The following is a 19,176-nucleotide window of genomic DNA, read 5'->3' as shown; positions in this document are numbered from 1 at the left end:
AAAAATTATTATCAACCCAGTTATCTGAAGAGATCTACCCTCCCAGGTATTCTTTTGAGAAGTTGGCATACACATTATCTAGGGCAGTCAACAGCTACTAAAAAAAAATATTTGAGTCATAACAGAGGATTTAAAGAAAATATTTAGAAGCTAAAACCAGTGAGTTTTAGAATAAACCAATGTAACAGTTCAAGGTCTACATCAAGTAAGAATCTTTCAGAGTCAGAGTACACAAAATACGTAAGAGCACAAGCACACTGCTAACAAGCTTCTCTGTGCTCTCACTCATATGGCACAGCTGCAAGCAACAATTGAGCAGGTGCAACCAAGCTTTTGAGAATTCCTGCCTGTTGCCCAGGAACCACAACACTGCATGGTTGAGATTTTAAACAGGTGCAAACATTTTTTTTTTTTCCCATTCGTCTAGTGCTTGAGACAGTGGAGCAGACAGTACATCTGCAACCACTCCATACCTAAAGCAACCATCACAGAAAATAAACTCAAAAGCAGCAAAAAAAAAAAAAAAAAAAAAAAAAGTTTAAATAAAACAATAATGTCAAAACTGTGGTTTTGCAATGGTCTGACTCGACATCACCATTCACTTTAATAGTACAATTCCATAAAATAATCTCTTCACCAGATGAATGCTTTATAATTAAAATTATTTGCCTTATCAAATCTTAGAAATGTTTACCTGATTCTTACAATAGAATAAAATAAAATGTATGTATAAAATGTACTATCCTTTGAAGCTGTCAATATCTGTAAGTAATCAATAATTAACATTTTTACATTATGAAATCTATAAGCAATTTTAATACATAAAAATATTATAACTTGTTAGTTAATAAATAGATTTACATAGTTATAGGTAATTCATATACATACCTGTGCAGCTATGGGGCACAAACTTGCAATTTATCAATTCTGAAATGTAAAAGAAATATATCATAAAAGTAAAATTAATTTACTAAGTTGGAACCAGTATTTATGTTGCAACAATTCCTGCAGAGAAGCAGGAAAAGTTTCAGTGCATAAAGAGGCAAATTATTTTTTATCAATATTTTCCCTATAGGATATTTCATATATCTGAATATATATATATATATATATACACACATGCATATACATACACACACACACACAGAGTCCCTTAGCAGTGTATCATAAGCACTAGCAAGGGACTCTGACTCACAATGGCCTCTGAAACGAAAATGCTTTCACTAGAGGACGAGGCAAACACTTTAAAATGATTTTTTTTTTGGTATTCTTCCAAGACTATTGCCTTCCTAATACAAATATGACTGCTGCTCTCTAAAATGAAACTACTCAGATTCATCTGCACTCAGTTTGGATAGAATGTTGTTGAGGAAGAAAGGTGCTTTTGTGGAGCAGTCCACAAAAAAATGCATGAATAAATGAAAGTAAACTTTGAATGTTCGTTAACTTTGAGTTACAACAGCAAATAGAAATGAAATTGATTGCTACAAGAAGGAATGCTAACACCACATCGGATATAATGCAAAATGCCTCAACCCAACACACTTTGACAAAACTGCCAGCGAAGTAGGTATTGATACAGAAGACTATGTAAGTCCACATTAAACAAAAGTAGCAGTTTACAATTAGACCTGAAAAACATTTGGATTTAGGTGGAAACTGTATTGTACATACAGCCTGGGAACTACTGGTACTCTTAAAAATATTTCCTAGTTCTAGTCAGGAGTGGTGGCTCATGCCTGTAATCCCAGCACTATGGGAGGCTGAGGTCAGCTGATCACCTGAGGTCAGGAGTTCCAGACTAGCCCGAGATTACGCTATTGCACTCCAGCCTGGGTGACGAGAGAGAGGCTCCATCTCAAAAAAAAAAAAACAATTCTTTTTGAAAGCAAACTGACATGTTTAATTTATATAGTTCTTCTGAGCACAGTTGATGACAGCAACACATTATAGTCAGTAAGTCTACTTTATAATAGTGCTTAAAAGTATATAGAGGTAATAATTTTGATGATGGCTCAATAAAGCAGCATCTTCATATACTTCTGATGGGAATGTGGATTACAAAAGACTTTCTAGAAACCTACTGAGTACTACGTATCAAGAACTCAAAGTTCAATATTTTTACTCAGTAATTTTAGTCCCAGGAATCAAACATAACAGAAAACCAACAGAAATTTATGTAAAAAAGATAATTTTTATGATAGTAAAAAACTATAAGCAACCTAAATATCTAATAGAAAAATGATTAAATAAAGCATAGCACATCTATATAAAGGAATATTTGGCAAAATTTAACAAGGTACTTTAAAGAATATTTTAAATTTTATGGAAAAATGCAAATTTATAGTATTATGATGCTAAAATATTATATAAACATGTAGAGTACCAATTACATGGACAGTATGAAATTATGTGAATAAGAAAAAACAAAGAACAAAACAAAGAATTAAGAGTGATTATATCTGGATAATAAGACTGGATGATTTTAATTTTTTCTTTTTACTTTCATATATAGTTAATTCTCTACAATAAGCATGACTTTTATAATAGGAAAAAATAATAGTAGGCAGGGTAGGGGTAAAAGGAAAAAGTTATAAAATGCTATATGGAATTCATAAATGTAACCTTCCTAAGAGAAATAAATTAATTCAGTCACAAATAAAACCCAGTAACTGTGCCTACAGTGAGAAACACCTTCACTGCTTCCTCAAAGGGGCATAGCCAGGGTCTTTTTTAGCCCAATGCTTTGGAATCTACACAAGTAATTCAATAACACATTTTTAATCATCTTAGTAAAACTTCTTTACTTATTATGCAGAGTGAAATGATGGCAAGAATAATTTAGGACTGCAAATCTCTTCAACCTAGTAGAGCCTAACTTATTCACTAATTCAATCACATTCAGTGAGCATCTACTGCCTGCATGGTGCTGTGTTTGCTATTGCAACGTACTAACAGATAAATTAGGACACACCTTACCCTCACTGAGCTAACAATTTAAAAACACTAAAAAATGTTTAGACACAGCTCACATAAAGATGTAAACACAATACAGTTCAAAGCATTTGTGACAGATTTGGTACATTTTAAAGCAAGAAAACATACACTAGGTTTATTTTTTATATTTCTGAGCAAACACCTATCTTTAGGTAACAATAAAAAGTCATGTGTATTAGTATCACGTATTAATGCACTAGCAAATTAAGTATTTAACTTTTTCCTTATGTGATCTATTTTTTGTTAATGGACAGTTACATAATAGGAGATTAAGTATGAAGGAATAGTGACCCAATCTGGAATGCAGATGTGTAAGATGGCCTCAGTTTTTCTGAGGCCACATAAAACACATGCACAATTATTAACAGGCTGCAGTTATTTATTGGAAACCAAAGCAAATAAGTTAGTTACTGGTTAATCCTGCTAAAAGACATTGTTATGACAACACCACCAGGGAAAGAAAAGAAGATAGAGCAAACCACTTTTGTTATGCAGATAAAATGATTCAGCATAGAGATTCTCTCAATAGCAGTTCTGTTTCCTGCTGGCCTGTAAACATAATCAGCAATGCCCTTCTGAGGCCAGTGCTGCAGGATGATTCCAATGTGAGGTCAATAGGGTCAACCTGTGTGAAGTGGTGACAAACACTAAGAGAAAGTAAGAAGCTATTTGTGTGATCAATGTTCCATAGACTGGGGCTCAGAGTTCTGGGAAGCAGTAGAGTTATGAGGTAGGGTGGTAGTTAAGCACTTAGCTTTTGCCATCAGACAAACCTGGAATCAAATTCTGGCTCCCCGTCTTTAGTTTTGTGATCCTAAGCAATTTAAATTTTCTGTCTGTAAACAGGGACAATTTGACTTCCTCTTTTCCTAATTGAATACCCTTTATTTCCTTCTCCTGCCTGATTGCCCTGGCCACAACTTCCAACACTATGTTGAATAGGAGTGGTGAGAGAGGGCATTCCTGTCTTGTGCCAGTTTTCAAAGGGAATGCTTCCAGTTTTTGCCCATTCAGTAGGATATTGGCTGTGGGTTTGTCATAGATAGCTCTTATTATTTTGAGATACGTCCCATCAATACCTAATTTATTGACAGTTTTTAGCATGAAGGGTTGTTGAATTTTGTCAAAGGCCTTTTCTGCATCTATTGAGATAATCATGTGGTTTTTGTCTTTGGTTCTGTTTATATGCTGGATTACATTTATTGATTTGTGTATATTGAACCAGCCTTGCATCCCAGGGATGAAGCCCACTTGATCATGGTGGATAAGCTTTTTGATGTGCTGCTGGATTCAGTTTGCCAGTAGTTTATTGAGGATTTTTGCATCAATGTTCATCAAGGATATTGGTCTAAAATTCTCTTTTTTGGTTGTGTCTCTGCCCGGCTTTGGTATCAGGATGATGCATGATTGTATATCTAGAAAACCCCATTGTCTCAGCCCAAAATCTCCTTAAGCTGATACAGCCCAAAATCTCCTTAAGCTGATAAGCAACTTCAGCAAAGTCTCAGGATACAAAACCAATGTACAAAAATCACAAGCATTCTTATACACCAACAACAGACAAACAGAGAGCCAAATCATGAGTGAACTCCCATTCACAATTGCTTCAAAGAGAATAAAATACTTAGGAATCCAACTTACAAGGGACGTGAAGGACCTCTTCAAGGAGAACTACAAACCACTGCTCAATGAAATAAAAGAGGATACAAACAAATGCAAGAACATTCCATGCTCATGGGTAGGAAGAATCAATATCGTGAAAATGGCCATACTGCCCAAGGTAATTTATAGATTCAATGCCATCCCCATCAAGGTACCAATGACTTTCTTCACAGAATTGCAAAAAGTACCTTAAAGTTCATATGGAACCAAAAAAGAGCCCACATCGCCAAGTCAATCCTAAGCCAAAAGAACAAAGCTGGAGGCATCACGCTACCTGACTTCAAACTATACTACAAGGCTACAGTAACCAAAACAGCATGGTACTGGTACCAAAACAGAGATATAGATCAATGGAACAGAACAGAGCCCTCAGAAATAACGCCGCATATCTACAACTATCTGATCTTTGACAAACCTGACAAAAACAAGAAATGGGGAAAGGATTCCCTATTTCATAAACGGTGCTGGGAAAACTGGCTAGCCATATGTAGAAAGCTGAAACTGGATCTCTTCCTTACACCTTATACAAAAATTAATTCAAGATGGATTAAAGACTTACATGTTAGACCTAAAACCATAAAAACCCTAGAAGGAAACCTAGGCATTACCATTCAGGACATAGGCATGGGCAAGGACTTCAAGTCTAAAACACCAAAAGCAATGGCAACAAAAGCCAAAATTGACAAATGGGATCTAATTAAACTCAAGAGCTTCTGCACAGCAAAAGAAACTACCATCAGAGTGAACAGGCAACCTACAGAATGGGAGAAAATTTTCGCAACCTACTCATCTGACAAAGGGCTAATATCCAGAATCTACAATGAACTCCAACAAATTTACAAGAAAAAAACAAACAATCCCATCAAAAAGTGGGCAAAGGATATGAACAGACACTTCTCAAAAGAAGACATTTATGTAGCCAAAAGACACATGAAAAAATGCTCATCATCACTGGCCATCACAGAAATGCAAATCAAAACCACAATGAGATACCCTCTCACACCAGTTAGAATGGCAATCATTAAAAAGTCAGGAAACAACAGGTGCTGGAGAGGATGTGGAGAAATAGGAACACTTTTACACTGTTGTTGGGACTGTAAACTAGTTCAACCATGTGGAAGTCAGTGTGGCGATTCCTCAAGGATCTAGAACTAGAAACACCATTTGACCCAGCCATCCCATTACTGGGTATATACCCAAAGGACTATAAATCATGCTGTTATAAAGACACATGCACATGTATGTTTATTGTGGCACTATTCACAATAGCAAAGACTTGGAACCAACCCAAATGTCCAACAATGATAGACTGGATTAAGAAAATGTGGCATATATACACCATGAAATACTATGCAGCCATAAAAAATGATGAGTTCATGTCCTTTGTAAGGACATGGATGAAATTGGAAATCATCATTCTAGTAGACTAACGCAAAGACAAAAAACCAAACACCGCATGTTCTCACTCACAGATGGGAATTGAACAATGAGAACACATGGACACAGGAAGGGGAACATCACACTCTGGGGACAGTTGTGGGGTGGGGGGAGGAGGGAGGGGTAGCATTAGGAGATATACTTAATGCTAAATGATGAGTTAATGAGTGCAGCACACCAGCATGGCACATGTATACATATGTAACTAACCTGCACATTGTGCACATGTACCCTAAAACTTAAAGTATAATAATAATAATAAATAAATAAATAAAAATAAAAATAAAAATAAACAATAGAAAAAAAAATTTTCTGTCTGTAAAATGGTGATCATGTTACTCACCCTATGAGGTTGTCTATGCAGGTTATATGTTATAGCCATATAAAGGAACTAGCACAGTGCCAGCCATGAAGTAAGCATTTGATAAAAGGGAACTATTAGTACTATCATAGTTGTATGAAAAGGGAAAGCATGTCTGTCCCTTTAAGCTAAGGGACTAAGCTAGGCAAGGAGTAAGGAGATAAAGAAGGCTTGTTCAAGACATCACCCTCTAGTCCAGCAGCTCATCCAAAAGCCAGTCATGTGCTTGATGTTCACAGAACACTTCTGAATCAGGAAACACTGCAACGATAGTAATAGCCACAATAACAATTCTAACTAGCACTTTTAGGCCCCATTCCTATGACTGAAAAGAAAGGCAGTAGAGTCTAAATAATACGTGCAGCAATACTGCTGAACTTCTCTGGGTGAAAAATGAAGGATCACTTTCCACATTTAACTGAAACAATCAGGAAAAGGAAAATAACGACAAAATGAATATAATTGCTCAACTGGAATTGGACCAAGGTGCCATGTAATGGTCTTAGCAATTACACGTAGGCACTTATCACCTTTTTATGTATTCTAAGGAGATCCTGCGGATGACCAGAGCCTTATATATGAGGTTTGCAACTCTAAGTAAAAAAAAACGTTAGAGTCAGTTTTTTACTTATGCCTGGGTAGACAGAAATGGATGCATACTGATGTTGTTCTAGTCCTTATTTGTGTTTTGATTTAAAGGACAGCACAGATCCTGAGTTGTTAAGTGGTGTGTCTTCAGATTCCCACAAAGATCATGTAATTGCTAGAGTTGTTTCACTCGCATTGGGTGAAGTTACTATTAGCACCATTCCAGATGCAGATATACTATAGAGTGTTTGTTTGTTTGTTTGTTTGAAGTTCTTTTTACTTCTAGGTTGGCACAGCTGTGTTCTCCAGTGGGATAGGTCCAATTCTATGTTACAGAATACAGAAATAGTTCATCTTCCCTTCATACTAGTTGGGCCTGGCTAGAGATGCCCCTTAAGCCATTAATAAATCTACTTGCTAATTCACTTAGAGTACTAACAAGGATCTCACCTGGGCCTGTGGGTACAGTGACTCCATAAAAGAGCTCTACACCTAAATTTAAACAAAAAGAATTTCACCCATGACTGAGGAAGCATCCACAGGACTATTTTACATGCTTTACATTTAAATTTGATATTTTGAGAGAAGACTATGTAATCCAAAATAATTTTATTTTATTTAATATGTATTTAGTCCTTCTAGACCCACTACAGAGCTGGATGTTGTATCATTATTATATGGTTATTATAAAATGTACACTTTACTCATCAATAAAGCCAATTTTACTTTTGAAAATTGAGGTGCCTGGCTTCTGTGGTTTCTCTGAACAGAAAGTCCTATGAAGAGTAAGAACTATAAATTGTCAAGTAGACTTGAAAAACTTATGCTTATTTTGTAAATTACTGAGCTAGGTCTGGCCTTTCATTTTGAAAAGCTATCTGCCTATAAGAAAGAGGAAGTATGAGGAGCACAGTTATCTATTAATCAACACTGTGAACTGGAAACAGATAAAGTGCAATAAGGAAGGAAAAGGAAATCATATGATAGACACCGTTAACCCAAGGGCACAGTTGATCTGTCTAGACCTTAGGTTGGATAAGCTGTAATAAAGCTACAAAATCCATGAAAAACTAAACCTTATTTACAAAAACTGCAAAATTTGAATTGTCTAGTATTAATGGCTACCACTTAAAATGAAAGAATTTAATACTAAATTTCATGTATAAACATGATGAATTTGAATTCTCAAGTAGAAACCTCATCTACAATACACTAAGTGTTAATAATTCTAATTGTCCTATAATCCACACTTCACAGCATATTCTAGAGAAAATAGCTGTTGGGTTTTTATGACTTAACTTAAACTTCACAACTTTTAAAATAAAAGTTTAAGAGCTAATTTAAAAATGTATTTAAGAACCTAAAATTTAGAAAATATTAAAAATTATATTTTCAAAATATTCTTAACTTGAAGTTATGGCTATTGAAATCAATGATTTATTCTCAGAAAATGTGAAAATTTTACTGGCCTGCTTGTATACATCCCTGGGGTCTTAGTTTAGATATTATCTCCTCCAGAATCTGATATCCTGTGTCTAATCCTGTCATAATAATCATTTTATTGCACTGGAATTGTCTTTTACATAAGACTGCAAACTTGGGGACAAGCATTTGTATCTTATTCACCATTACATCTGTAGTTTTTACTTAGCACAGTACATAATGTGTGGTAGGTAGGCCTTAAATATTGGCTAAAGGAATGTTGCATGAATTGTGTTAGCTTGTATTCTTGATGATTAAGAAAATTCATACTGCATAAAAAATTAAGGAATCACATTCGTAAACAAGTTATTTCCAGTCTTTAAGGACTAATCTTCCAATCTATTTTCTTGTGCTTTTTCTACCTATTTTTCCTCTTAATCAGTACAAACTTAAAATATGAGAATTTGAGTCTCAAATGTTAACACCAGGTTAGAAAGCCTCGTTAGTTTGGCCTCACATTGGACAAGAGTGAGTCATCCAAATCCTACCTGTTAACAGATACTCGGTATGGAAGAAGCTGTTACACAGAGTTCACTGAAAGAGTTCTGCAGTTCCTAACCAATTATGTGGTTCTTATACTTTCTCTAAAAAACTTCTTCTAGCTATAGTTCCTGAGACAGATACCTCCACTATTTTATTCTTTTGTGGCATATATGACAGTTTAAATTATTGGTGTGATTATTGGCTTATGTGTTTATTATCTCTTTCTTTCCCACTAGATTGTATACTCCACAGAGGCCACACTACTTTATTCACTACTCTATACCCAGGGTCTAGTTTAGTGCCTGACACACAGTCAACACTTAATAAGTATTTGTCAGATGTATAAGACAAATATCAGTTCAAAAATATGAGCAGTAAATTTAGAGCAGTAGCTTTCAATCAAGAGACTATAAAAGTAGGCAGCTAATAGCTACCCCTAAAAGGTGTTTTCATTTGAACTCTGTGGAAGACTTGACGATGTAGAAAATCTTTTATTGTAAATTCCATTCAATCAAAGGCAAGGTAGAAAAACTTCAAAGCAATTCTAGGTAGGATGAAGGTATAGTATCTAGAAAAAGCAATGGAATCACAACAACAGCAACCACTTTCAATTAGAAGTTTTGGGTTTGAATTAAAGCTTACTAGGTATGTGTCCTAGGTAAACTTACATACCATCTCCAATATTCAGATTAATCATATTTAAAATGAGGGGATTTTAGATAATATAAAATCTTTATATTATATAAAATTTTACGTTTTTATGATGACTTAATGAGCTTATATGTATACAAGTAGCTATTAGCATTATCTACAGCATTTAGGAGAAGGGGCTCACTATCAGTTAGTTCCTTTACCTTGGCCAGCCAGTGCCTGCACCAAGATCGAGTTATAACTTCATCAAGTAACCAGGATAATACATTTTAGGTAGGAAAACATAGATGAAATAAGGGCTTAAATGCAGAAAAAAGTAAGTAGGTGTTAGGGTTAATAAATAAAAAAAATGTGTAAGACAGAGTAGCGAGAATTTCACAGCCGTTAGAAATGGAAAAAGATTTCAGCATGATACAAAAACTGCCAAGAAATCTATTAGCTTTTCCCTTAGGTGACGTAGTCTTCCCCTCGTATAAATAAAATAATTGCTACTATTATAGTTGGAGAAAAATCAACTGAAATGTACATTAAACACATATTAGAGATTTAACATTCTTCACATCATTTCACAAGCTGAAAACTCAACCTTTGTAAATATAGCCATGAACTTTATTATTTACTATAATAAAGTAACAGCATATCCTTTTCTATGTACTACTTGCAGAAGTATAAAAGGCAAATGTGTTCTTGCTCTTTAGGTACAACTACAAGGCAGCAGAATGTAGAGTTAGGCCAATTTTTTGCATTTTGTGCTCATCAGACAGTGGCTACCAACCCTGGAAGAAAAAACTGGTACCAAAAATACTTCATTGGAAATTCTATTTTCATACTTAGTTGCTTTCAGTATTCTTACTAATTTGGTCAAACTTATGTCGGCTCCCTCATTAAAATTGTTTTCTGTCTAAATCATTATCTTTTCTGTGTACATATATGTGTGTATGTGTATTATTTGGTCAATATTCAGACAGAACAAGTCTGAGATGCACTGCATAACAAAAGTAATCACCCCATCCCCATACTTCTCAGGGAATATCTACCTGTTACCAATAAGCTCATCAAGAGTTCATTTGAATTCATAGCCTTTGTCAATCACAGGTGATAAACTGTGATTTCAATAGTCTATGTTCCCTACAAGACCATCGTCTTCATGAGGGCTAGAATCTGGTTTATTTTCTTTCTTTTTCGTCATCACCACCTAGTTCGGGACAAGGCACACAATATACAACCATTGGATATTTCATTCATTTATTCTAAAATGTTTATTGAGTACTTACTATGTGACAGGCATTGTTCCAAGTGGTGGTAATTTAGGAGTGAACAAAATAGATGGAAATTTCTGATCTCATGGAGATTATATATATTTGTTGTGGATGTCTGATAATAAATATATAGAATGACAGACAATTATCTGCGCTAAGGAATTAAAATAAAGCAGGGAAAGGGAAAAGTAAATGATGGGATTGGGAGTTGGGGTTGAAATTTTAGATAGGGGACCAGCAAAGAAATTATGGAAAGATCGCATTCAAGTGAAGACCCAAAAGAAATGAAGGAGGGAGTTAGCCAGAAATGCCTTGGAGAAAAGGCAAAGGAATAGGAAAGAGTTTCCTTTAAAATGTCAGGCTATATTCAGATAGAAATGTTTCTATTAAAATATAAAGGTATACGAAAGGCATTCAAGCCAAAGAAATAGGAAAGGGTTTTCTTTAAAATGGCAGGCTATATTCACACAGAAATGTTTCTATTAAAATATAAAGGTCCTATAGAAACATTTCTGTATGAATACATAAACATCATATACATAAAAGTTTTAAAATGTTTCATAAGAAAGGAATTTAGAAATCAAGAAGACAGAGCTAGGGTATTTGGCATTACTATGATTCTACCACAACCCTCCCAGGGGAATTATCCAGCTCAGTAATAACCTGAGAAATTTAGGGGTACAAATAAAGTTTGCAATAACTGTAATCACTGAGAATGGCAACCTCCTACTAGATCTGGAATACGTAGAAGAAACAAATCCACTTTAGCAGGATACCTTCAACAACTCAGGTCACGTGGGAGTCTCACAGAAAAAGCAAACACCAATGAAAAAGAGCTCATATATCAAAAATATCAAACCCGAAGAAAGGTTCATCCATAAATGAGTCAGCAGATGAAAAATTTTAAATGAAATGTAAGCATTAAGTTCAAAATACGGCACAATCTTAGGGAACTAATCTAAGGGCCAAAATAAAAAAAGAAAGAAACTATGAAAAAGGCAGATTTGATAAATATACAGAGATTTATAGAAATATAATTGTCATTAAAATTAATATCTGAAGTGAGAATGTATCATATTAAATGGGGCTAAAGGGCGGATTACTGAACTGAAAAATAATTCCAAGGAATTTACCTACCATAAAACAGAGATAGAAAATATTTTTTAAAAAGATTAGGAGATATAAATGACAAAATAAAAAACTCTAACACATCTAATAAGTATTTGAGAATGAAAAAAATAAAGACAAAAACGCAATATCTGAAATGATGATGAATCTTTTCCAAAACTGATAAAACCTCAGATAACTGTAAAACAGCATCAGGTAGGTCCTTCAGGGAATATTTCAGAAGAAGGAATTTTTATCACAGGAGATGACAGCTCCATGCATGTTATTATGCCAGAAGACCTTCCAATGGGACAAGATGTAGAGGTGGAGGACAGTGATACGGATGATCCTGACCCTGTGTAGACCTTGGCTAATGTGCGCATTTTTGTTAGTTTTTAGCAAAGTTTAAAAAGTTAAAAAAAATTAAATGGAAAAAATATAGAATAAAGATGTAAAGAAAAAATATTTTGTACAGCTATACAATTTATGTGAGCTTTAAGCTAAGTGTTATTACAAAAAATTCAAAAAGTTAAAAAATATGTTTATAAAGTAAAACACTTAACAGTAAGCTAGGGTTAATTTATTATTGAAGAAATATGAAACTTTTATAAATTTAGTGTAGCCTAAGTGTACAATGTTTATAAAGTCTACAGTAGCATACAGTAATGTCCTAGGCCTTCACATTCATTAACCACTCACTCACTCACTTTCTCAGAGCAACTTCCAGTCTTGCAAGCTCCATTCACTGCATTAATTATAACTTATGAGCAAAAGACTATACCATACAGCATAGGTGTATAATAGGCCATACAATCTACGTTTATCTAAGTACACTCTGTGATGCTCACACAATGATGAAATCACCTAACAATGCATTTCTCAGAATGTATCCCTGTCATTATGAGATGCATGACTATATATCAAAACTCATGCAATGCAGCTAAACAGTCTTAGGGAGCAAAGTACAACTTTAAGTTAATATGCTAAAAAGAAAAGACAAGACTAAAATTATCAAGACGTTAGAAAAGTTACAAAAAAGTAAAATCAAAAAATGTAAAAGCTGAAATGTAACAATAATACTGAGCATAAGGGAAATGAAAAACAAAAATGTAAAGACAGTCAGCAAAATTAAGTGTTGTTTTTTTTAAATGACTAATAAAGTAGAAAAATCTCTGGGAATTTTTGTTATAAAAAAGAAGATAGAAATAAATAAAATTAAAAAGAAAAATCTATTTGGACATTTAAAGTGATTACTGAATACTATGAAATACTTTATGCTAATTTGACTTAAATGTTCAAGTTATTTTACAAGTGAAATAATATGAACAATCTTGTAGAAAAATATAACTTGCCTGAGAAGAACTAGAAACTCTGATTTGACAATTATAAATAAAGATATCACATATGTGGTTAGAAATTTATATAAACATACACACACACATGCACGCACACACACACACACACATTACCAGGCCCAAATATATTTAAATATAAAATTTAATAAACCTTTAAAAATCTGTTGAGGTCTATGTTATAAACATTGGACCACAGAAAACAGGAAAGCACCTCAACTCTTGTATAAGGCCCTTGAACACTGATATCAAACCCAGATAAAGGTATTATGAGAAAGAAAAATTATTTACAATGGTGAGGATTTAGAAGAGGTACAAGCTAGCCAAAAGACACTCAGAAAAAGAAAAGTAACAATAGCTATTATTTATTTAGCTACTACTGAGTGTTTGATAAGAGTTTTGCATAGGTTATTTAATCTGTATATCAGTCATATAAGTAGTTTTATTTTCATTATTATCACAATTGTATAAAGAAATAAAATGATGTTCAAAAAATAAATGGGCTCAAAGTCACAAAATTAATAAGTAGCAGCAGTTGATAGAGGCAGACTCTAAAGACCATGTACTTAAACACTACCTTGTACTATTTACTCATCTTTCTTAATTATGTTCATATAGGACATTAGGCTGTCTCCCTAACACTTCACCCACTTTTAAATAAAGTATAATTTTTGGTTTTTAGCAGCTTTACTATGATGTTCCCAAGTATTGTTTTCTTCAAATTTATTGTGTTTAGAGTTCACTAAGCTTCATGTCTTTCACAAAATTTGGGGATTTTTAACCTTTCTTCCAAAAGTCTTTAAATATTTTCTCTGTCCTATTCTTGTTCTTCAATACCCTACATGAGAGAACAGGAGGTCCCTCAGACATATACCCCCACAGCAATAATAATTTTGTAGTTATCAAAAAAAAAAAGTGCCCTAGTTGAAACTTCGGGACTCAAGTAGGGGGTTGTGAACACTAGTGACACCCAAGACCTAAGAAGGCCATTTTGAGAGGGTAGCATCAAGCCCACATGACAGACTTGCCAATGATGGTCCCAGCTCCAGACATGGAAGTAGCTCCATCATCCTGTATCAAAAACATCGACAAAGGGGCCTGGAAGAAGTCATGCACACTAATGCCTCAGGTGACAGTCATTTGTCTTGGCTGAGGATCCTAAAAGGGAGCTCCCACTTAGTTCCAGTTCCTCTTGGCTGCTCTCTCAGAGCAGTCCTGCCAGCGCGGGGAAAAAGAATTCAAAATAATCATTTTCAATAAGTCCAATGAGATGTAGAAAACACAAATAAACCACAAAACATAATTAGGAAAACAATTCATTAAAAATTAGTTTAGTTTAAATATTATATTCCATAAAAAAAGGACCAAACAGATATCCTATAGCTGAAAAGTATGAAGACAGAAGTGAAAAATTCAATACAGGGCTTCAACAGCAGACTCAATCATACAGAAAAAGAATTAGTGAACATGATGACAGGTAATTTGAAATTACCCACCTAGAGGAACAACAAGAAAAAGACTGTAGAATTGTGATGAAAGTATGAGGAACCTATGGGACAATACCAAGTGTACAAACATATGAATTAGGAATTCCCAGAGAAGAGAGACAGAGTAAGAGGACAAAAACTAATATAAAGAAATACTAGCAGAAAAGTTCCCAAATCCTGGGAGGCATATGGACATTCAGATTCAAGCAGCATAAAGGCTTCCAAGAGAGATCCCAAACAGAAATGCTCTAAGACATATTATAACCAAATTGTCACAAGTGAAAGACAAAGAGAGATCTTGAAAGTAGTGAAAGAAAAGAGCCTTGTTCCATATAAGTGAACATCCAAAAGACAATCAGTGGATTTCTCAAGAAAAACCTTGTAAGCCAGGAGGGAATGGAATAATAGATTCAAAGTGCTAAAAGAAAAAAAAAAAAAACCTGCCAAATAAAACAGTATATCCACAAAAGCTGTCCTTCAAAAATGAAGGAGGGATAATAACATAACCAGACAAAGGAAAACTGAGGGAGGTCATCACAAGACTTAGAAGAAATGCTAAAAAAAACTCTTGGAGTGGAAATAAAAGGATACTAGATGATAAAATAAAATTATATGAAAGAATAAAACTTACTGGTAAAAATAAATATATAGTCAAATTCAGAATACTCTAATACTGAAATGGTAATACGCACATCACTTTTTAATAGGGTTATACATCTCCTTATTATTTGTTATTAGGTATACTTTCAAACTTTTTATTTTAATATTTTTGGAACATAGTAAGTATATATATTTATGGGGTACATGAGATATTTTGATATAGGCACATAATGCCTAATAATCACATAAAGGCAAATGGAGTATCCATCACCTCGAGCATTTATGCTTTGTGTTACAAAGAATCCAACTACACTCACTCTTTTAGTTATTTTAAAATATACAATTAAATTATTTTTGACTAGTCAGACTGTTGGGTGATCAAATACTAGATCTTATTCATTCTTTCTAGCTATCGTGTTGTACTCATTAACCATCCCCACTTCCCCTGCTCCTACTCCCCAGTTACCCTTCCCAACCTCTGGTAACTGTCATTCTACTCTCTATCTCTGTGAGCTCAATTGTTTTAATTTTTAGCTCCCAGAAATATGTGACAACATGTTAAGTTTGTCTTTCTGTGCCTCACTGACACACAAAAAAGAATGACAGAACCTCATTCTTTTTTAAGGCTGAATAATACTCCATTGCATATATGGGCCATGTTTTCCTTATCCATTCTTCTGTTAATGGACACTTAGGTTGCTACCAAATCTTAGCTATTGTAACTAGTGCTGCAATAAACATGAAAATGCATATATATCTTCAATATACTGATTTCCTTTGTTTTGGGTATATACCTAGCAGTCAGACTGCTGGACCATATGGTAGATCTGTTTTTAGTTTTCTGAAGAACCTCCAGGCTGTTCTCCATAGTACTTATACTCATTTACATTTCCACCAACAGTGTACAAAGATTCTCTTTTCTCCATATCCTCACCACCACCCATTATTGCTTGTCTTTTGGATGTAAGTCATTTTAACGGAAGTTAGATGATGTCTCATTGTAGTTTTGATTTGCATTTCTCTGATGATCAATGATGTTGAGCACTTTTTCATATGCCAGTTTGCGATTTGTATGTCTTCTTGTGAGAAAAGTCTATTCAAATATTTTCCCCATTTTTTATTTGGATTATTGGATTATTTTGTATATAGTTGTCTGAACTCCTTATATATTCTGGTTGTTAATCATTGTCAGATGGACAGTTTGCAAACACTTTCTCTCATTCTGTGGGTTGTCTCTTCACTTTGTTGATGGTTTCCTTTGCTGTGCAGAAGCTTTTTAGTTTGATGTGATCCCATATGTCCATTTCTACTTTGGTTGCTTGTGCTTATGGGGTATTAATTAAGAAATATTTGCGAGGAGGAGCCAAGATGGCCGAATAGGAACAGCTCCGGTCTACAGCTCCCAGCGCGAGCGACGCAGAAGACGGGTGATTTCTGCATTTCCATCTGAGGTACCGTGTTCATCTCACTAGGGAGTGCCAGACAGTGGGCGCAGGTCAGTGGGTGAGCGCACCGTGCGCCAGCCGAAGCAGGGGCGAGGCATTGCCTCACTCGGGAAGCGCAAGGGGTCAGGGAGTTCCCCTTCCAGGGGTGACAGACGGCACCTGGAAAATCGGGCCACTCCCACCCGAATACTGTGCTTTTCCGACGGGCTTAGGAAACGGTGCCCCAGGAGAGTATAGCCTGCACCTGGCTCAGAGGGTCCTATGCCCACGGAGTCTCGCTGATTGCTAGCACAGCAGTCTGAGATCAAACAGCAAGTCGGCAGCAAGGCTGGGGGAGGGGCGCCCGCCATTGCCCAGGCTCGCTTAGGTAAACAAAGCAGCCTGGAAGCTTGAACTGGGTGGAGCCCACCACAGCTCAAGGAGGCCTGCCTGCCTCTGTAGGCTCCACCTCTGGGGGCAGGGCACAGACAAACAAAAAGACAGCAGTAACCTCTGCAGACTTAAATGTCCCTGTCTGACAGCTGTGAGGAGAGCAGTGGTTCTCCCAGCACGCAGCTGGAGATCTGAGAACGGGCTGACTGCCTCCTCAAGTGGGTCCCTGACCCCTGAACCCCGAGCAGCCTAACTGGGAGGCACCCCCCAGCAGGGGCAGACTGACACCTCACACGGCCGGCCAGGTACTCCAACAGACCTGCAGCTGAGGGTTCTGTCTGTTAGAAGGAAAACTAACAGAAAGGACATCCACACCAAAAACCCATCTGTACATCACCATCATCAAAGACCAAAAGTAGATAAAACCACAAAGATGGGGAAAAAACAGAGCAGAAAAACTGGAAACTCTAAAAACCAGAGTACCTCTTCTCCTCCAAAGGAATGCAGTTCCTCACCAGCAACGGAACAAAGCTGGACGGAGAAGGACTTTGACGAGCTGAGAGAAGAAGGCTTCAGACGATCAAATTACTCCGAGCTACGGGAGGATATTCAAACCAAAGGCAAAGAAGTTGAAAACTTTGAAAAAAATTTAGAAGAATGTATAACTAGAATAACCAATACAGAGAAGTGCTTGAAGGAGCTGATGGAGCTGAAAACCAAGGCTCGAGAACTACGTGAAGAATGCAGAAGCCTCAGGAGCCGATGCGATCAAATGGAAGAAAGGGTATCAGCCCTGGAAGATGAAATCAATGAAATGAAGCGAGAAGGGAAGTTTAGAGAAAAAAGAATAAAAAGAAATGAGCAAAGCCTCCAAGAAATGTGGGACTATGTGAAAAGACCAAATCTACGTCTGATTGGTGTACCTGAAAGTGATGGGGAGAATGGAAACAAGTTGGAAAACACTCTGCAGGATATTATCCAGGAGAACTTCCCCAATCTAGCAAGGCAGGCCAACATTCAGATTCAGGAAATACAGAGAACGCCACAAAGATACTCCTCGAGAAGAGCAACTCCAAGACACATAATTGTCAGATTCACCAAAGTTGAAATGAAGGAAAAAATGTTAAGGGCAGCCAGAGAGAAAGGTCGGGTTACCATCAAAGGGAAACCCATCAGACTAACAGCGGATCTCTCAGCAGAAACCCTACAAGCCAGAAGAGAGTGGGGGCCAATATTCAACATTCTTAAAGAAAAGAATTTTCAACCCAGAATTTCATATCCTGCCAAACTAAGCTTCATAAGTGAAGGAGAAATAAAATACTTTACAGACAAGCAAATGCTGAGAGATTTTGTCACCACCAGGCCTGCCCTAAAAGAGCTCCTGAAAGAAGCGCTAAACATGGAAAGGCACAACCGGTACCAGCCACTGCAAAATCATACTGAAATGTAAAGACCATCGAGACTAGGAAGAGACTGCATCAACTAACGAGCAAAATATCCAGCTAACATCATAATGACAGGATCACATTCACACATAACAATATTAACTTTAAATGTAAATGGACTAAATGCTCCAATTAAAAGACGCAGACTGGCAAACTGGATAAAGACTCAAGACCCATCAGTGTGCTGTATTCAGGAAACCCATCTCACGTGCAGAGACACACATAGGCTCAAAATAAAAGGATGGAGGAAGATCTACCAAGCAAATGAAAAACAAAAAAAGGCAGGGGTTGCAATCCTAGTCTCTGATAAAACAGACTTTAAACCAACAAAGATCAAAAGAGACAAAGAAGGCCATTACATAATGGTAAAGGGATTAATTCAACAAGAAGAGCTAACTATCCTAAATATATATGCACCCACTACAGGAGCACCCAGATTCATAAAGCA

The 19,176-nt window shown here is 35.8% G+C and overlaps 1 protein-coding gene across 18 annotated transcripts in view; it reads right to left on the bottom strand.

Moving 5' to 3' along the window:
• ZBTB20 (zinc finger and BTB domain containing 20) overlaps positions 1 to 19,176 on the bottom strand; it is an 841,831-nt gene that overhangs the window by 584,648 nt on the left and 238,007 nt on the right. For 14 of the 18 annotated variants that reach the window (XR_010139138.1, XR_010139137.1, XM_024244272.3 and 11 more), the window contains one exon: positions 889 to 927. The exons of 3 other annotated variants lie outside the window; for them this stretch is intronic. The gene's annotated coding sequence lies outside the window, so the exon portion shown is untranslated. Of the gene's footprint in view, positions 1 to 888; positions 928 to 6,644; positions 6,662 to 19,176 lie in introns of those variants that run through there. One more of the 18 variants, XM_054551489.2, reaches the window with a different exon arrangement.

Source organism: Pongo abelii, chromosome 2, assembly GCF_028885655.2.
Source record: "Pongo abelii isolate AG06213 chromosome 2, NHGRI_mPonAbe1-v2.0_pri, whole genome shotgun sequence".
NCBI classification, from domain to species: Eukaryota; Metazoa; Chordata; class Mammalia; order Primates; family Hominidae; genus Pongo; species Pongo abelii.
This window is presented reverse-complemented; position numbering and strand designations above follow the sequence as displayed.